The sequence below is a fragment of the Oncorhynchus mykiss genome, chromosome 7 (assembly GCF_013265735.2).
Source record: "Oncorhynchus mykiss isolate Arlee chromosome 7, USDA_OmykA_1.1, whole genome shotgun sequence".
Lineage (NCBI taxonomy): Eukaryota > Metazoa > Chordata > Actinopteri > Salmoniformes > Salmonidae > Oncorhynchus > Oncorhynchus mykiss.
Genome location: NC_048571.1, coordinates 76,822,369 through 76,841,584, shown reverse-complemented (window position 1 = coordinate 76,841,584; position 19,216 = coordinate 76,822,369). Strand labels below are relative to the sequence as shown.

General features: G+C 41.4%; 1 protein-coding gene across 4 annotated transcripts in view; it reads left to right on the top strand.

The window, feature by feature from the left end:
• Window positions 1-19,216, top strand: part of LOC110529031 (plexin-B1) — a 185,574-nt gene that overhangs the window by 137,571 nt on the left and 28,787 nt on the right. The gene's annotated exons all lie outside the window — the stretch shown is intronic.

The following is a 19,216-nucleotide window of genomic DNA, read 5'->3' as shown; positions in this document are numbered from 1 at the left end:
TGTTCTACGTTGTACACGGAGGATATTTTTGCAGAATTCTGCGTGCAGAGTCTCAATTTGGTGTTTGGTGTTTGGTGATTGGCAGAATTCTGCGTGCAGAGTCTCAATTTGGTGTTTGGTGTCTCTCTCCCTCAATGACTGTTCTCTCTCTCTCCCTCAATGACTGTTCTCTCTCTCTCTATCTCTCTCTCTCTCTCCCTCAATGACTGTTCTCTCTCTCTCTCTCTCCCTCAATGACTGTTCTCTCTCTCTCTCTCTCTCTCTCCCTCAATGACTGTTCTCTCTCTCTCTCTCCCTCAATGACTGTTCTCTCTCTCTCTCTCCCTCAATGACTGTTCTCTCTCTCTCTCTCTCCCTCAATGACTGTTCTCTCTCTCTCTCTCCCTCAATGACTGTTCTCTCTCTCTCTCTCCCTCAATGACTGTATTATCTCTCTCTCCCTCAATGACTGTTCTCTCTCTCTCTCTCCCTCAATGACTGTTCTCTCTCTCTCTCCCTCAATGACTGCTCTCTCTCTCTCTCCCTCAATGACTGCTCTCTCTCCCTCAATGACTGTTCTCTCTCTCCCTCAATGACTGTTCTCTCTCTCTCTCTCTCTCTCTCTCTCTCCCTCAATGACTGTTCTCTCTCTCCCTCAATGACTGTTCTCTCTCTCTCTCTCTCTCTCTCGCTCTCCCTCAATGACTGTTCTCTCTCTCTCTCTCCCTCAATGACTGTTCTCTCTCTCTCTCTCTCTCTCTCTCTCTCCCTCAATGACTGTTCTCTCTCTCTCTCTCTCCGTCAATGACTGTTCTCTCTCTCGCTCTCCCTCAATGACTGTTCTCTCTCTCCCTCAATGACTGCTCTCTCTCTCTCTCTCTCTCTCTCTCTCCCTCAATGACTGTGCTCTCTCTCTCTCTCTCCCTCAATGACTGTGCTCTCTCTCTCTCTCTCTCCCTCAATGACTGTTCTCTCTCTCTCTCTCTCTCTCCCTCAATGACTGTTCTCTCTCTCTCTCTCTCTCTCTTTCTCTCTCTCTCCCTCAATGACTGTTCTCTCTCTCTCTCTCTCTCTTTCTCTCTCTCTCTCCCTCAATGACTGTTCTCTCTCTCCCTCAATGACTGTTTTCTCTCTCTCTCTCTCAATGACTGTTCTCTCTCTCTCTCCCTCAATGACTGTTCTCTCTCTCTCTCTCCCTCAATGACTGTTCTCTCTCTCCCTCAATGACTGTTTTCTCTCTCTCTCTCTCAATGACTGTTCTCTCTCTCTCTCTCCCTCAATGACTGTTCTCTCTCTCCCTCAATGACTGCTCTCTCTCTCTCTCTCTCTCTCCCTCAATGACTGTGCTCTCTCTCTCTCTCTCTCCCTCAATGACTGTTCTCTCTCTCTCTCCCTCAATGACTGTTCTCTCTCTCTCTCTCTCCCTCAATGACTGTTTTCTCTCTCTCTCTCTCTCTCTCTCTCTCTCTCTCCCTCAATGACTGTTCTCTCTCTCTCTCTCTCCCTCAATGACTGTTCTCTCTCTCTCTCTCTCCCTCAATGACTGTTCTCTCTCCCTCAATGACTGTTCTTTCTCTCTCTCTCCCTCAATGACTGTTCTCTCTCTCTCTCTCCCTCAATGACTGTTCTCTCTCTCTCTCTCTCCCTCAATGACTGTTCTCTCTCTCTCTCCCTCAATGACTGTTCTCTCTCTCTCTCCCTCAATGACTGTTCTCTCTCTCTCTCCCTCAATGACTGTTCTCTCTCTCTCTCCCTCAATGACTGTTCTTTCTCTCTCTCTCTCCCTCAATGACTGTTCTCTCTCTCTCTCCCTCAATGACTGTTCTTTCTCTCTCTCTCTCCCTCAATGACTGTTCTCTCTCTCTCTCCCTCAATGACTGTTCTCTCTCTTTCTCTCTCCCTCAATGACTGTTCTCTCTCTCTCTCTCTCTCTCTCTCTCTCTCTCCCTCAATGACTGTTCTCTCTCTCTCTCCCTCAATGACTGTTCTCTCTCTCTCTTTCTCCCTCAATGACTGCTCTCTCTCTCTCTCTCTCCCTCAATGACTGTTCTCTCTCTCTCTCTCTCTCTCTCCCTCAATGACTGTTCTCTCTCTCTCTCTCTCACCCTCAATGACTGTTCTCTCTCTCTCTCTCTCTCCCTCAATGACTTCTCTCTCTCTCTCTCTCCCTCAATGACTTCTCTCTCTCTCTCTCTCCCTCAATGACTTCTCTCTCTCTCTCTCTCTCCCTCAATGACTTCTCTCTCTCTATCTCTCCCTCAATGACTTCTCTCTCTCTCTCTCCCTCAATGACTGTTCTCTCTCTCTCTCCCTCAATGACTGTTCTCTCTCTCTCTCTCTCCCTCAATGACTGTTCTCTCTCTCTCAAATTTCAAGCTGCTTTATTGGCATGAAAAACATTGTGTCAATATTGCCAAAGCAACAATGTATACAATATACATTGTAACAAAATTGTAAATGATAGCAAATAATAATATAAAATGGTAGTAAATAATAATACAAAAATAAATACAATAAAATGGTAACAGTCTACAGTAAACATTAATAATTATAGTAATAACAATAATAGTAATAATAAGTAAGTTACTGTTTACTATGCAGATGTTATTATTCAGTGTCCCTCAGGCTATGGCAGGAAAATACATATTTGGCTGCAAGAGGAGCCATTGCTCCTTCGCCCATGAGTATTCTTAGTTTTTCCTCTGGGTTCAATTTGTAAAAATGTGGAATATATGTAGTCATTTCTGTGAATAATGAATCTCTTTGTGAGGAATATTTATCACAGTAAAGGAGAAAGTGCATCTCTGTCTCTACCTCCCCTGTCATGCAGTGACCACATCTCTCTCTCTCTCTCTCTCTCCCTCAATGACTGTTCTCTCTCTCTCTCTCTCTCTCTCCCTCAATGACTGTTCTCTCTTTCTCTCTCCCTCAATGACTGTTCTCTCTCTCTCTCTCTCTCCCTCAATGACTTCTCTCTCTCTCTCTCTCCCTCAATGACTGTTCTCTCTCTCTCTCTCTCTCCCTCAATGACTTCTCTCTCTCTCTCTCTCTCTCCCTCAATGACTTCTCTCTCTCTCTCTCTCTCTCCCTCAATGACTTCTCTCTCTCTCTCCCTCAATGACTGTTCTCTCTCTCTCTCTCTCTCCCTCAATGACTGTTCTCTCTCTCTCTCTCTCTCCCTCAATGACTGTTCTCTCTCTCTCTCTCTCTCCCTCAATGACTGTTCTCTCTCTCTCTCTCTCTCCCTCAATGACTGTTCTCTCTCTCTCTCTCTCTCTCCCTCAATGACTGTTCTCTCTCTCTCTCTCTCCCTCAATGACTGTTCTCTCTCTCTCTCTCTCCCTCAATGACTGTTCTCTCTCTCTCTCTCCCTCAATGACTGTTCTCTCTCTCTCTCCCTCAATGACTGTTCTCTCTCTCTCTCCCTCAATGACTGTTCTCTCTCTCTCTCTCTCTCTCTCTCTCCCTCAATGACTGTTCTCTCTCTCTCTCTCTCTCTCTCCCTCAATGACTTCTCTCTCTCTCTCTCTCTCTCCCTCAATGACTGTTCTCTCTCTCTCTCTCTCTCTCCCTCAATGACTGTTCTCTCTCTCTCTCTCTCTCCCTCAATGACTGTTCTCTCTCTCTCTCTCTCTCTCCCTCAATGACTGTTCTCTCTCTCTCTCTCTCTCTCCCTCAATGACTGTTCTCTCTCTCTCTCTCTCCCTCAATGACTGTTCTCTCTCTCTCTCTCCCTCAATGACTGTTCTCTCTCTCTCTCCCTCAATGACTGTTCTCTCTCTCTCTCCCTCAATGACTGTTCTCTCTCTCTCTCTCTCTCTCTCTCCCTCAATGACTGTTCTCTCTCTCTCTCTCTCTCTCTCCCTCAATGACTTCTCTCTCTCTCTCTCTCCCTCAATGACTGTTCTCTCTCTCTCTCCCTCAATGACTGTTCTCTCTCTCTCTCTCTCTCTCCCTCAATGACTGTTCTCTCTCTCTCTCTCCCTCAATGACTGTTCTCTCTCTCTCTCCCTCAATGACTGTTCTCTCTCTCTCTCCCTCAATGACTGTTCTCTCTCTCTCTCTCCCTCAATGACTGTTCTCTCTCTCTCTCTCTCTCCCTCAATGACTGTTCTCTCTCTCTCTCTCTCTCTCCCTCAATGACTGTTCTCTCTCTCTCTCTCTCTCCCTCAATGACTGTTCTCTCTCTCTCTCTCTCTCCATCAATGACTGTTCTCTCTCTCTCTCTCTCTCCATCAATGACTGTTCTCTCTCTCTCTCTCTCTCTCCCTCAATGACTGTTCTCTCTCTCTCTCTCTCCCTCAATGACTGTTCTCTCTCTCTCTCTCTCTCCCTCAATGACTGTTCTCTCTCTCTCTCTCTCTCCCTCAATGACTGTTCTCTCTCTCTCTCTCTCTCCCTCAATGACTGTTCTCTCTCTCTCTCTCTCTCTCCCTCAATGACTGTTCTCTCTCTCTCTCTCTCCCTCAATGACTGTTCTCTCTCTCTCTCTCCCTCAATGACTATTCTCTCTCTCTCCCTCAATGACTGTTCTCTCTCTCTCTCCCTCAATGACTGTTCTCTCTCTCTCCCCCTCAATGACTGTTCTCTCTCTCTCTCCCTCAATGACTGTTCTCTCTCTCTCTCCCTCAATGACTGTTCTCTCTCTCTCCCTCAATGACTGTTCTCTCTCTCTCCCTCAATGACTGTTCTCTCTCTCCCTCAATGACTGTTCTCTCTCTCCCTCAATGACTGTTCTCTCTCACTCAATGACTGTTCTCTCTCTCACTCAATGACTGTTCTCTCTCTCTCACTCAATGACTGTTCTCTCTCTCTCTCTCCCTCAATGACTGTTCTCTCTCTCTCTCTCTCCCTCAATGACTGTTCTCTCTCTCTCTCTCTCTCCATCAATGACTTCTCTCTCTCTCCATCAATGACTGCTCTCTCTCTCCCTCAATGACTTCTCTCTCTCCCTCAATGACTGTTCTCTCTCTCTCTCCCTCAATGACTGTTCTCTCTCTCTCTCGCTCTCTCTCTCCCTCAATGACTGTTCTCTCTCTCTCTCTCCCCCTCAATGACTGTTCTCTCTCTCTCTCTCCCTCAATGACTGTTCTCTCTCTCTCTCTCCCTCAATGACTGTTCTCTCTCTCTCTCCCTCAATGACTGTTCTCTCTCCCTCAATGACTGTTCTTTCTCTCTCTCTCCCTCAATGACTGCTCTCTCTCCATCAATGACTGCTCTCTCTCTCCCTCAATGACTTCTCTCTCTCCCTCAATGACTGTTCTCTCTCTCTCTCCCTCAATGACTGTTCTCTCTCTCTCTCGCTCTCTCTCTCCCTCAATGACTGTTCTCTCGCTCTCTCTCCCTCAATGACTGTTCTCTCTCTCTTTCTCTCTCCCTCGATGACTGTTCTCTCTCTCTCTCTCTTTCTCTCTCCCTCAATGACTGTTCTCTTTCTCTCTCTCTCTCCCTCAATGACTGTTCTCTCTCTCTCCCTCAATGACTGTATTTTCTCTCTCTCTTTCTCTCTCCCTCAATGACTGTTCTCTCTCTCTCTCTCTCTCCCTCAATGACTGTATTATCTTTCTCTCTCTCAATGACTGTTGTATTATCTCTCTCTCTCTCTCTCTCCCTCAAAGACTGTATTATCTCTCTCTCTCTTTCTCTCTCTCTCAATGACTTATCTTTCACTCTCTCTCTCTCAATGACTGTATTCTCTCTCTCTCCCTCAATGACTGTTCTCTCTCTCTCTCTCCCTCAATGACTGTATTATCTCTCTCTCTCCCCATCAATGACTGTATTATCTCTCTCCCTCAATGACTGTTCTCTCTCAAATTCAAATTCAAATTCAAGCTGCTTTATTGGCATGAAAAACATTGTGTCAATATTGCCAAAGCAACAATGTATACAATATACATTGTAACAAAATTATAAATGATAGCAAATAATAATATAAAATGGTAGTAAATAATAATACAAAATTAAATACAAAAATAATAACAATAAAATGGTAACAGTCTACAGTAAACATTAATAATTATAGTAATAACAATAATAGTAATAATAAGTAAGTTACTGTTTACTATGCAGATGTTATTATTCAGTGTCCCTCAGGCTATGGCAGGAAAATACATATTTGGCTGCAAGAGGAGCCATTGCTCCTTCGCCCATGAGTATTCTTAGTTTTTCCTCTGGGTTCAATTTGTAAAAATTTGGAATATATGTAGTCATTTCTGTGAATAATGAATCTCTTTGTGAGGAATATTTATCACAGTAAAGGAGAAAGTGCATCTCTGTCTCTACCTCCCCTGTCATGCAGTGACCACATACACGCTCCTCTTTGGGTAGCCATGTCTTTTTATGTCTGCCGGTTTCTATTGCCAATCGGTGGTCACTCAGCCTGTACTTGGTAAGGATCTGTCTCTGCTTCGTATCTCTGACAGAGTAGAGATAATCAGCCAATTCATATTCTCTGTTTAGGGTCAGATAGCAATTTAGTCGGCTTTGGGATTTTGTTTCGTTTTTCCAGTATTGTAAATATGATTCCTTTGATTGGTTCATGATTTTGCTTATTGGAATTCTTTCTTTTGAAGCAGTGCTGGCGTCAGCTTGGTTGGTGAGGTCCAACACCATCTGACTGAGAGGGCTCGTTTCTGGGCTCAGCTCTTGGGCTTGAAGTGCTTTAAATTGCAGACTCGAATTTGGACTTGAATTTAGATGTAGCCAAAATTTTAATGATCTTTTCTGTATTTTCATTATTACTGGAAAACGGCCCAATTCTGCCCTACATGCATTAGTTGGTGTATTTCTCTGGACTTGTAGAATTTTCCGACAGAATTCTGCATGTAGGGCTTCAATTGGATGTTTGTCCCACATTTTAAAATCCAGTTTATTGAGTGGCCCCCAAACCTCACTTCCATAAAGTGCTATTGGTAGGATTACACTGTCAAATATTTTAGTCCAAATTCTAATTGGGATGTTGATTTTGAATAATTTCATTTTTATTGCATACATTGCTCTGCGGGCTTTTTCTTTGAGTGCCTTCACTGCCATATTAAAGTTTCCCGATGCAGATATGGTCAGACCAAGGTAGGTGTAATTTTTTGTGTGTTCAATTAAGGTGTTGTTCAGGGTGAATTTACATTTGTGTTTCTGACATCTGGGTTTTTTTTGGAAAATCATGATTTTAGTTTTTGGGAAATTTACTGCCAGGGCCCAATTATGGCAATATTGCTCCAGAATATTAATGTTTTGTTGAAGACCTTCTTTGGTTGGTGATAGAAGTACCAAGTCATCAGCATATAGCAGGTATTTCACCTCTGTGTCAAATAGTGTGAGTCCTGGGGCTGGAGATTGGTCCAACATGTCTGCTAATTCATTGATATAAATGTTGAAAAGATTTGGACTCAAATTGCAGCCTTGTCTCACACCTCGACATTGTGAAAAAAATTCTGTTCTTTGGTTTTTGATTTTTATTGCACACTTATTTTCTGTGTACATACATTTTATTAAGTCATACACCTTACCACCAAGCCCACTTTGTAGAATTTTGTAGAATAGCCCTTCGTGCCAAATCGAATCAAATGCTTTTTTAAAGTCAATAAAGCAAGCAAAGATTTTGCCCTCTTTTTTTTGGTGGACGTGTTTATTAATTAGTGTGTGTAAGGTGTATATATGGTCAGTAGTGCGATGGTTAGGGAGAAAGCCAATTTGACATTTACTTATTACATTTTTTTCTTGAAGAAAGGTTTGAATTCTTGAATTCAAAATGCTACAGAAAATCTTTCCCAAGTTACTGTTGACGCAAATTCCCCTGTAATTATTGGGGTCTGATTTGTCTCCACTTTTGTGGATAGGGGAGATGAGCCCCTGGTTCCAGACATCAGGGAAGCAGCCAGAAGTTAAAACCATGTTGAACAATTTAAGCACAGCATTTTGCAACTCAGGTGTGCTGTTTTTCAGCATTTCATTTCTGATGTTGTCTACACCACAAGCCTTTTTTGATTTAATAGATTTTAGCTTTTCATTTAGTTCTTGTTGGGTTATTGGGTAATCTAATGGATTTTGGTTGTTTTTAATGACTGATTCCAGGATGTTCAATTTTTCTTTAATTTCTAATTGGTTCTGGTTTAAGTCTTTTTGTGGGATGTTTTTGTATAGATTATCAAAGTAAGTTTTCCAAATTCCTACATCTTGTATGGCTAATTCTTGTGGCTTTGTTGTGCTTAAATTGTTCCACATGTCCCAGAACTGATTTTGGTCAATTGCGTTTTCAATTTCATCAAGTGTCTTGTTGGTATAATTCCATTTCTTGCATTTCAGTGTTTGTTTATACTGTTTCAGAGTTTCAAAGTATTCATATCGTAGCTCTGGGTTGTTTTGCTGCTTATGTTTTTTGTTTGACATTTGTCTTAGGTGTTTTCTAATTGTTTTACATTCATTATCAAACCATTTGTCAGAAACATTTTGATTTTTGCTTCTGATGTTGCATTGCTTTGGTTTTCTCAAATTTGCTTTCGATGCTGCTTTTTGGAATATGCAGTTGATGTTTTGGGTAGCTGAATTGACACCATCTTTATTGTTTTGGTACTGTGAGTTATTGAAAAACTGTATAGAGTTCATCATTTCATTTGAGTTCAATGTTTCAATGAATGCCTCTGCACTGTTTGGAGCCCATCTGAACGATTGGTTTATGTTGTAAAGTTTATTGGGCTGTTTTTTTGAATGAATATTGCCGGTTAATTTCTTCAGAAACACGTTGATCTGACTGTGATCTGACAATGGTGTCTGTGGTCTGACAGTGAATGCACTAATGGAGGAGGGGTCAATGTCAGTGATGGCATAATCGACTACACTTGTCCCAAGAGCTGAGCAGTAAGTAAACTGACCTAAAGAGTCCCCTCTGATTCTACCATTAAGCATGTACAGGCCTAAGGCTCGACAGAGATGTACTAACTCTTTTCCATTTTTGTTCAGTATTTGGTCAGGACTGTTTCTATTATTTATAATAGGGCTACTGTACAAGGAGGGGTGTCCAAATATGTGGTGGTTACCTCCCGCATCAGTGTAGTCAGGCTCAGAACCTGTTCTTGCATTGAAATCTCCACAAAGAAGCACTTTACCCTGCGCCTGAAATGTAATGATTTCTGTCTGGAGATTGTCAAAAAACTGATCATCATAATATGATGAATCTGAAGGAGGAGCATAAGCTGCACATATGTATACATCATTGTCACAATAGATTGTACCTTTGTTAAGTTTTAGCCAAATGTGAGTGGTACCTTTTTTCATTTCATTCAGTGCTAAGTCCTGCTTATGCCAAATGATGATTCCACCTGAGTCTCGGCCCCGTTTAACATTTTTATGTTTGATTGATGGTAGTAAACTTTCTCTATAGCCTGAGGGACACTGAGTATCTATGTCTCCACGACACCATGTTTCCAGTAGGATTATGATGTCCTGTCCCTTGATGTTTTTAATCAATTCTGGATTAGTTGTTTTATAACCAAAATGTGAAGAGTATAGGCCCTGGATATTCCAAGAGCTGATAGTTAATGATCTCATTTATAATAAGTGATATTCACTGGTTTGAGTAAAGTACATCGAAAAAAACAAAAAAAATAAAATAAAATAAAATATGTATATATACATATATATACATACACACACACACATACACATATACATATATATACATACATATATACACATATACATACATATATACATACACATACATATACATATACATATATATATACATACACATACATATATACATACACATACATATACACACATACATACATACATACATACACACACACACACATACATACATACATATATATATACATATATATACACATACACATACATATATATATATATATATATATATATATATATACACACATACATGCACATACACATATACACACATACATACATACATACACACACACGCGCACACACACACACACACACACACACCATTACATATAATAATTATTATAATACCGGTGTCAATACATTTAGGAATATTTGTAAACAAATGAATAAGAATGGAATAAGATTGCATTGTACTTATGTTATGTGCAATCTGCAACCCTGTGTGTTTGTGTGTGTGTGTGTGTGCGCGTGCGTGCCCGTGTGTGAATTAAAGGGACTGTCTAGCTCAGTAGTCTGCATATTAGTTGCAGTAGTTGGCGCACCTCTCCTATCTCTGATTGTTCTAGGGGTCTTCTGCCAGAGGTTACCTCAGCATATGTAGGCTGACGATCTAATTGATACATGGTGTGGACTGCATCATGTGGTTTACTTCCCTGAAGGGCAGTGTTCTGACCGACCCTGGAGTAGTGGTCAGAGCTGTGTTGTGATGGGCTGGGTCTAGTAGAGCTGTGTTGTGATGGGACAGGTCTAGTAGAGCTGTGTTGTGATGGGCCGGGTCTAGTAGAGCTGCGTTGTGATGGGCCGGGTCTAGTAGAGCTGTGTTGTGATGGGCCGGGTCTAGTAGAGCTGTGTTGTGATGGGCCGGGTCTAGTAGAGCTTTGTTGTGATGGGCCAGGTCTAGTAGAGCTGTGTTGTGATGGGCCAGGTCTAGTAGAGCTGTGTTGTGATGGGCCAGGTCTAGTAGAGCTTTGTTGTGATGGGCCAGGTCTAGTAGAGCTGTGTTGTGATGGGCCGGGTCTAGTAGAGCTGTGCTGTGTTGGGCCTGGTCTAGTAGAGCTGTGCTGTGTTGGGCCTGGTCTAGTAGAGCTGTGCTGTAATAAGCCATGTCTGGCTCTTTTCTCCTCGGGATGGTGGAGGTACTGTTGTTTCAGAAGGTGGGGCGTGGGACCTTTGTTGCTGGGGTGATGGGTGTGTGGGTCCCTGCCAAGTGTTGCATCTTTTAGGTCCTTGGCAAAGGTTCTGATACTGTCCTGATCAAGATGTATATTATCATATAAGTGTTGACATGTCAGAGTGGGGTGGTGAGCCGTTCTGACGTTGAGCAGTGAGGCACAGTCCACAGTGATCTGTTGATTTATTTTGTCGATCAACTTTTCTGGGAAGTCTTTTCTTGGTAGGAGGGTGGACACAACTATATTGGTTGTTGGGAACATAGCCTGTGCCCGTTCTGCCACTCTTCTCACTGCCCCAGATACATTTTCACCTTTGGCATGAAGGTCGTTTGTGCCAGTGTGGATGATGATGTTGTCAGGGGTGTCAATCCTGGTCTGACTGAGTAGCTGCATTGCACTCTCAGTTGTAGGACACCAGAACTTATACACCTGGTGTCTAGGGAATAATCTTTCCTGGACTAAGAACTTCCCATTTGAATCAATTAGAATTGCAGTTGTGGGTGATTGTCTGGGTGGAGCAGACTGGGAGGCTGGTATTCTGACCTGGGCTGGAGCAGACTGGGAGGCTGGTAGGTTAACCTGGGCTAGAGCAGACTGGGAGGCTGGTATTCTGACCTGGGCTGGAGCAGACTGGGAGGCTGGTAGGTTGACCTGGGCTGGAGCAGACTGGGAGGCTGGTAGGTTAACCTGGGCTGGAGCAGACTGGGAGGCTGGTATTCTGACCTGGGCTGGAGCAGACTGGGAGGCTGGTAGGTTGACCTGGGCTGGAGCAGACTGGTAGGCTGGTGCAGTGTCATCCGGCTGTGTAGTGGAGGCCATGCTGGTCTCAGGTTCTGCTTGTGTTGTACCAAGCTGGTGGACATGTTCTCTAGATGCAGAGGACACAATGACTCTCTGCCGGTTGAGGGTGTCAATGTACCTCTCTTTTTGTTCGAGCTCCTTTCTTGTTGTGCTCAGATGGTCTCTGAGGTCATTATTTGTCTGACTCAGCTTGTCCATTCTGCTTTCTAATTTAGCTATGGATGCTCTGCTCTCCTCCCTGAACTGTTTCATCTCTTCTTTGAGTTTCTGGACAGTGTCCTCCTCTTGAAGCTTGTTCTCTCTGAGTTCTATGACCTCTGCTTCGACTAGAGAGAGGGTGTTGTGGAAACGTTGCATAGCAGGTGTTCTTATTGAAATTGTCATGTCCTTGACTCTGTCTGCTGCAGGTGAGGTAGGTAAAGGGACGTTGAGGGCTTCCTGCTGGGTCACAGAGACCATTGTGGTCTGCTTTTCTCCATCTCCCTCCTTGACTTTTTCCTCATTTTCTGAGATGATGTCAGCGTCTTCTTTTAGGGTAGCAAACCTATTCTCAAAAGCCTGGAGGCTTGAATCATTGCCTTGTATCAATACAGTTCCATTATTATATAAGTTTACTGTTTGATATGTGTTGCTCTGGTCAGCTTCTTCAAAAATGCTGATCTGACATCCTTGGCTGATGCCCCTCTTTTTTGAGAAAGGGAAATGGTTGCAAATAACCTTTTTCCATATGTTCCCTCGATTGGTATTAAAAATTAAATTTGCTCTTGTTTTGTAACTGGTAAGATCTGCAAACAGGCATTCATGGTTCTGTCCCATCAACAAACCTTTGAAACTTTTCTTAGCTTTCTCTGTTTGGATGTCTGGTGGGTAAACAATTTCCATAGCAACGCTGGTGATGTTGGCTACAATGTTGCAATAGAAGTGCTGTTTCTTGTATAATGCTCTCTTGTTTCTTCAGAGGACTGTTTCACTTTGTTATCCTTTTTTCTTTTCCTTTTTTCTTCTGTCCTTATTTTGTCTTCCTTTCTTCTGTTAACTAGATATTTTGTTGTTATTCTTTGTAAGCTAGCTAGCTTCTTCCAGGAGAGTCCTTAGCAACTGCTTAGCAACATGTAAACAATTCAGCTAACAATTCAGCTAGCTAAGATAACTGTATAATTTTATGAAAAATAGTTACTTTTTCAAAATCCTGTCTTTTTGGTTTGTTGCTTGTATTGTCTTCTATTGAGTCTTGCAGTTTTCTTTTGATTTTTTCGATGTACTTCACTCTAAAAAACCATTTAAATCTCAATATATACAGGAGCTCATTTTTCAGCAGCTGCTCAATTTGGAACTCCGGAACTCTCTCTCTCTCTCTTTCTCTCTCTCTCTCTCCCTCAATGACTGTATTATCTTTCTCTCTCTCAATAACTGTATTCTCTCTCTCAATGACTGTATTATCTCTCTCTCTCCCTCAATGACTGTATTATCTCTCCCTCCCTCAATGACTATCTTTCTCTCTCTCAATGACTGTATTATCTCTCTCTCTGTCAATGACTTTCACTCTCTCTCTCGCAATGACTGTATTTTCTCTCTCTCTCTCTCTCTCTCCCCCTCAAGGACTGTATTCTCTCTCTCCCTTAATGACTGTATTATCTTTCTCTCTCTCTCCCTCAATGACTGTATTCTCTCTCTCTCTCTCTCTCTCTCTCTCTCTCCCTCAATGACTGTATTCTCTCTCTCCCTTAATGACTGTATCTTTCTCTCTCTGACTATTATCTTTCTCTCTCTCAATGACTATTATCTTTCTCTCTCTCTTTGACTGTATTATCTTTCTCTCTCTCTATGACTGTATTATCTTTCTCTCTCTCTATGACTGTATTATCTTTCTCTCTCTCTCTATGACTGTATTATCTTTCTCTCTCTCTCTCTGACTGTATTATCTTTCTCTCTCTCTCTGACTGTATTATCTTTCTCTGACTGTATTATCTTTCTTTCTCTCAATGACTGTATTCTCTCTCTCTCTCTCTCTCTCAATGACTGTATTATCTCTCTCTCTCTCAATGACTTCCTAGAAAGGCCAAAACCTAGGAAGAAACCTAGAGAGGAACCAGGCTATGTGGGGTGGCCAGTCCTCTTCTGGCTGTGCCGGGTGGAGATTATAACAAAACATGGTCAAGATGTTCAAATGTTCATAAATGACCAACATGGTCGAATAATAATAAGGCAGAATAGTTGAAACTGGAGCAGCAGCACAGTCAGGTGGACTGGGGACAGCAAGGAGTCATCATGTCAGGTATTCCTGGGGCATGGTCCTAGGGCTCAGGTCCTCCGAGAGAGAAAGAAAGAGAGAATTAGAGAGAGCATATGTGGGATGGCCAGTCCTCTTCTGGCTGTGCCGGGTGGAGATTATAACAGAACATGGCCATGGCCACAATGACTATATTATAATTCGCTCTCTCTCAATGACTATATTATCTTTCGCTCTCTCTCTCAATGACTGTTGTATTATCGCTCGCTCTCTCTCAATGACTGTTGTATTATCGCTCTCTCTCTCTCAATGACTGTATTTTTTCTCTCTCTCTCTCTCTCTCTCTCTCTCTCTCTCTCTCTCTCTCTCGCTCTCTCTCAATGACTGTATTATCTTTCGCTCTCTCTCAATGACTGTATTATAATTCGCTCTCTCTCAATGACTATCTTTCGCTCTCTCTCAATGACTATATTATAATTCGCTCTCTCTCAATGACTATATTATCTTTCGCTCTTTTTTTTTTTTTTTTTTTTTTTTTTTTTTACCTTTATTTAACCAGGCAAGTCAGTTAAGAACAAATTCTTATTTTCAATGACGGCCTGGGAACAGTGGGTTAACTGCCTGTTCAGGGGCAGGACGACAGATTTGTACCTTGTCAGCTCGGGGGTTTGAACTCTCTCTCAATGACTGTTGTATTATCGCTCTCTCTCTCTCAATGACTGTTGTATTATCGCTCTCTCTCTCTCAATGACTGTTGTATTATCGCTCTCTCTCTCTCAATGACTGTTGTATTATTGCTCTCTCTCTCTCTCTCAATGACTGTTGTATTATCGCTCTCTCTCTCTCTCTCAATGACTTCTCTCTCTCTCTCTCTCTCAATGACTTCTCTCTCTCTCTCTCAATGACTTCTCTCTCTCTCTCAATGACTTATCTCTCTCTCTCTCAATGACTTATCTCTCTCTCTCTCTCTCAATGACTGTTGTATTATCGCTCTCTCTCTCTCTCTCTCTCAATGACTTATCTCTCTCTCTCTCTCAATGACTTATCTCTCTCTCTCTCTCAATGACTTCTCTCTCTCTCTCAATGACTGTTGTATTATCTCTCTCTCTCTCTCTCTCTCAAATTCAAATTCAAATTCAAGCTGCTTTATTGGCATGAAAAACATTGTGTCAATATTGCCAAAGCAACAATGTATACAATACACATTGTAACAAAATTGTAAATGATAGCAAATAATAATATAAAATGGTAGTAAATAATAATACAAAAATAAATACAATAAAATGGTAACAGTCTACAGTAAACATTAATAATTATAGTAATAACAATAATAGTAATAATAAGTAAGTTACTGTTTACTATGCAGATGTTATTATTCAGTGTCCCTCAGGCTATGGCAGGAAAATACATATTTGGCTGCAAGAGGAGCCATTGCTCCTTCGCCCATGAGTATTCTTAGTTTTTCCTCTGGGTTCAATTTGTAAAAATGTGGAATATATGTAGTCATTTCTGTGAATAATGAATCTCTTTGTGAGGAATATTTATCACAGTAAAGGAGAAAGTGCATCTCTGTCTCTACCTCCCCTGTCATGCAGTGACCACATACACGCTCCTCTTTGGGTAGCCATGTCTTTTTATGTCTGCCGGTTTCTATTGCCAATCGGTGGTCACTCAGCCTGTACTTGGTAAGGATCTGTCTCTGCTTCGTATCTCTGACAGAGTAGAGATAATCAGCCAATTCATATTCTCTGTTTAGGGTCAGATAGCAATTTAGTCGGCTTTGGGATTTTGTTTCGTTTTTCCAGTATTGTAAGTATGATTCCTTTGATTGGTTCATGATTTTGTTTATTGGAATTCTTTCTTTTGAAGCAGTGCTGGTGACAGCTTGATTGGTGAGGTCCAACACCAGCTGACTGAGAGGGCTCGTTTCTGGGCTCAGCTCTTGGGCTTGAAGTGCTTTAAATTGCAGACTCGAATTTGGACTTGAATTTAGATGTAGCCAAAATTTTTATGATCTTTTCTGTATTTTCATTATTACTGGAAAACGGCCCAATTCTGCCCTACATGCATTAGTTGGTGTATTTCTCTGGACTTGTAGAATTTTCCGACAGAATTCTGCATGTAGGGTTTCAATTGGATGTTTGTCCCACATTTTAAAATCCAGTTTATTGAGTGGCCCCCAAACCTCACTTCCATAAAGTGCTATTGGTAGGATTACACTGTCAAATATTTTAGTCCAAATTCTAATTGGGATGTTGATTTTGAATAATTTCATTTTTATTGCATACATTGCTCTGCGGGCTTTTTCTTTGAGTGCCTTCACTGCCATATTAAAGTTTCCCGATGCAGATATGGTCAGACCAAGGTAGGTGTAATTTTTTGTGTGTTCAATTAAGGTGTTGTTCAGGGTGAATTTACATTTTTGTTTCTGACATCTGGGTTTTTTTTGGAAAATCATGATTTTAGTTTTTTGGAAATTTACTGCCAGGGCCCAATTATGGCAATATTGCTCCAGAATATTAATGTTTTGTTGAAGACCTTCTTTGGTTGGTGATAGAAGTACCAAGTCATCAGCATATAGCAGGTATTTCACCTCTGTGTCAAATAGTGTGAGTCCTGGGGCTGGAGATTGGTCCAACATGTCTGCTAATTCATTGATATAAATGTTGAAAAGATTTGGACTCAAATTGCAGCCTTGTCTCACACCTCGACATTGTGAAAAAAATTCTGTTCTTTGGTTTTTGATTTTTATTGCACACTTATTTTCTGTGTACATACATTTTATTAAGTCATACACCTTACCACCAAGCCCACTTTGTAGAATTTTGTAGAATAGCCCTTCGTGCCAAATCGAATCAAATGCTTTTTTAAAGTCAATAAAGCAAGCAAAGATTTTGCCCTCTTTTTTTTGGTGGACGTGTTTATTAATTAGTGTGTGTAAGGTGTATATATGGTCAGTAGTGCGATGGTTAGGGAGAAAGCCAATTTGACATTTACTTATTACATTTTTTTCTTGAAGAAAGGTTTGAATTCTTGAATTCAAAATGCTACAGAAAATCTTTCCCAAGTTACTGTTGACGCAAATTCCCCTGTAATTATTGGGGTCTGATTTGTCTCCACTTTTGTGGATAGGGGAGATGAGCCCCTGGTTCCAGACATCAGGGAAGCAGCCAGAAGTTAAAACCATGTTGAACAATTTAAGCACAGCATTTTGCAACTCAGGTGTGCTGTTTTTCAGCATTTCATTTCTGATGTTGTCTACACCACAAGCCTTTTTTGATTTAATAGATTTTAGCTTTTCATTTAGTTCTTGTTGGGTTATTGGGTAATCTAATGGATTTTGGTTGTTTTTGTCTCTCTCTCTCTCTCTCTCTCTCTCTCTCTCGCTCTCTCTCTCGCTCTCTCTCTCGCTCTCTCTCTCTCTCTCTCTCTCTCTCTCTCTCAATGACTTATCTCTCTCTCTCTCAATGACTTATCTCTCTCTCTCTCTCAATGACTTCTCTCTCTCTCTCAATGACTGTTGTATTATCTCTCTCTCTCTCTCTCTCTCGCTCTCTCTCTCTCTCTCAATGACTTATCTCTCTCAATGACTTATCTCTCTCTCTCTCTCTCTCTCTCAATGACTGTTGTATTATCTCTCTCTCTCTATCTCTCTCTCTATCTCTCTCTCTCTCTCTCTCTCTATCTCTCTCTCTCTCTCTCTCAATGACTTATCTCTCTCTCTCTCTCAATGACTTATCTCTCTCTCTCTCAATGACTTATCTCTCTCTCTCTCAATGACTTATCTCTCTCTCTCTCTCAATGACTGTTGTATTATCTCTCTCTCTCTATCTCTCTCTCTCTCTCTCTCTCTATCTCTCTCTCTCTCTCTCAATGACTTATCTCTCTCTCTCTCTCTCAATGAATTATCTCTCTCTCTCTCTCAATGACTTATCTCTCTCTCTCTCTCAATGACTTATCTCTCTCTCTCTCTCTCGCAATGACTTATCTTTCTCTCTCAATACAGTCACTGAGAGAGAAAGATAATACAGTCACTATCTTTCTCTCTCAGTGACTTATCTTTCTCTCGCTCTATGACTATCTCTCTATGACTGTATTCTCTCTCTCTCTCAATTCAATTCAATTCAATTCAAGGGCTTTATTGGAATGGGAAACATGTGTTAACATTGCCAAAGCAAGTGAGGTAGATAATATATAAAGTGAAATAAACAATAAAAATTAACAGTAAACATTACACATACAGAAGTTTCAAAACAATAAAGACATTACAAATGTCATATTATATATACAGTGTTTTAACAATGTACAAATGGTAAAGGACAAGATAAAATAAATAAGCATAAATATGGGTTGTATTTACAATGGTGTGTGTTCTTCACTGGTTGCCCTTTTCTCGTGGCAACAGGTCACAAATCTTGCTGCTGTGATGGCACACTGTGGAATTTCACCCAGTAGATATGGGAGTTTTTCAAATTTGGATTTGTTTTCGAATTCTTTGTGGATCTGTGTAATCTGAGGGAAATATGTCTCTCTAATATGGTCATACATTGGGCAGGAGGTTAGGAAGTGCAGCTTAGTTTCCACCTCATTTTTTGGGCAGTGAGCACATAGGCTGCCGTAGGCAGACATGGCTCTCAAGAGAAGACAGGCTTTCTCAATAGCAAGGCTATGCTCACTGAGTCTGTACATAGTCAAAGCTTTCCTTAATGTTGGGTCAGTCACAGTGGTCAGGTATTCTGCCGCTGTGTACTCTCTGTGTAGGGCCAAATAGCATTCTAGTTTGCTCTGTTTTTTTGTTAATTCTTTCCAATGTGTCAAGTAATTATCTTTTTGTTTTCTCATGATTTGGTTGGGTCTAATTGTGCTGCTGTCCTGGGGCTCTGTAGGGTGTGTTTGTGAACAGAGCCCCAGGACCAGCTTGCTTAGGGGACTCTCTCTGTAGGTGATGGCTTTGTTGTGGAAGGTTTGGGAATCGCTTCCTTTTAAGTGGTTTTAGAATTTAACGGCTCTTTTCTGGATTTTGATAATTAGTGGGTATCGGCCTAATTCTGCTCTGCATGCATTATTTGGTGTTCTACGTTGTACACGGAGGATATTTTTGCAGAATTCTGCGTGCAGAGTCTCAATTTGGTGTTTCTCTCTCTCTCTGACTGTATTATCTTTCTCTGACTGGATTATCTTTCTTTCTCTGACTGTATTATCTTTCTCTCTCAATGACTGTTGTATTATCTCTCTCTCTCAATGACTGTTGTATTATCTCTCTCTCTCAATGACTTATCTTTCTCTTTCTCAATGACTTATCTTTCTCTCTCTCAATGACTTATCTTTCTCTCTCTCTCTCAATGACTGTATTCTCTCTCTCCCGCAATGACTGTATTCTCTC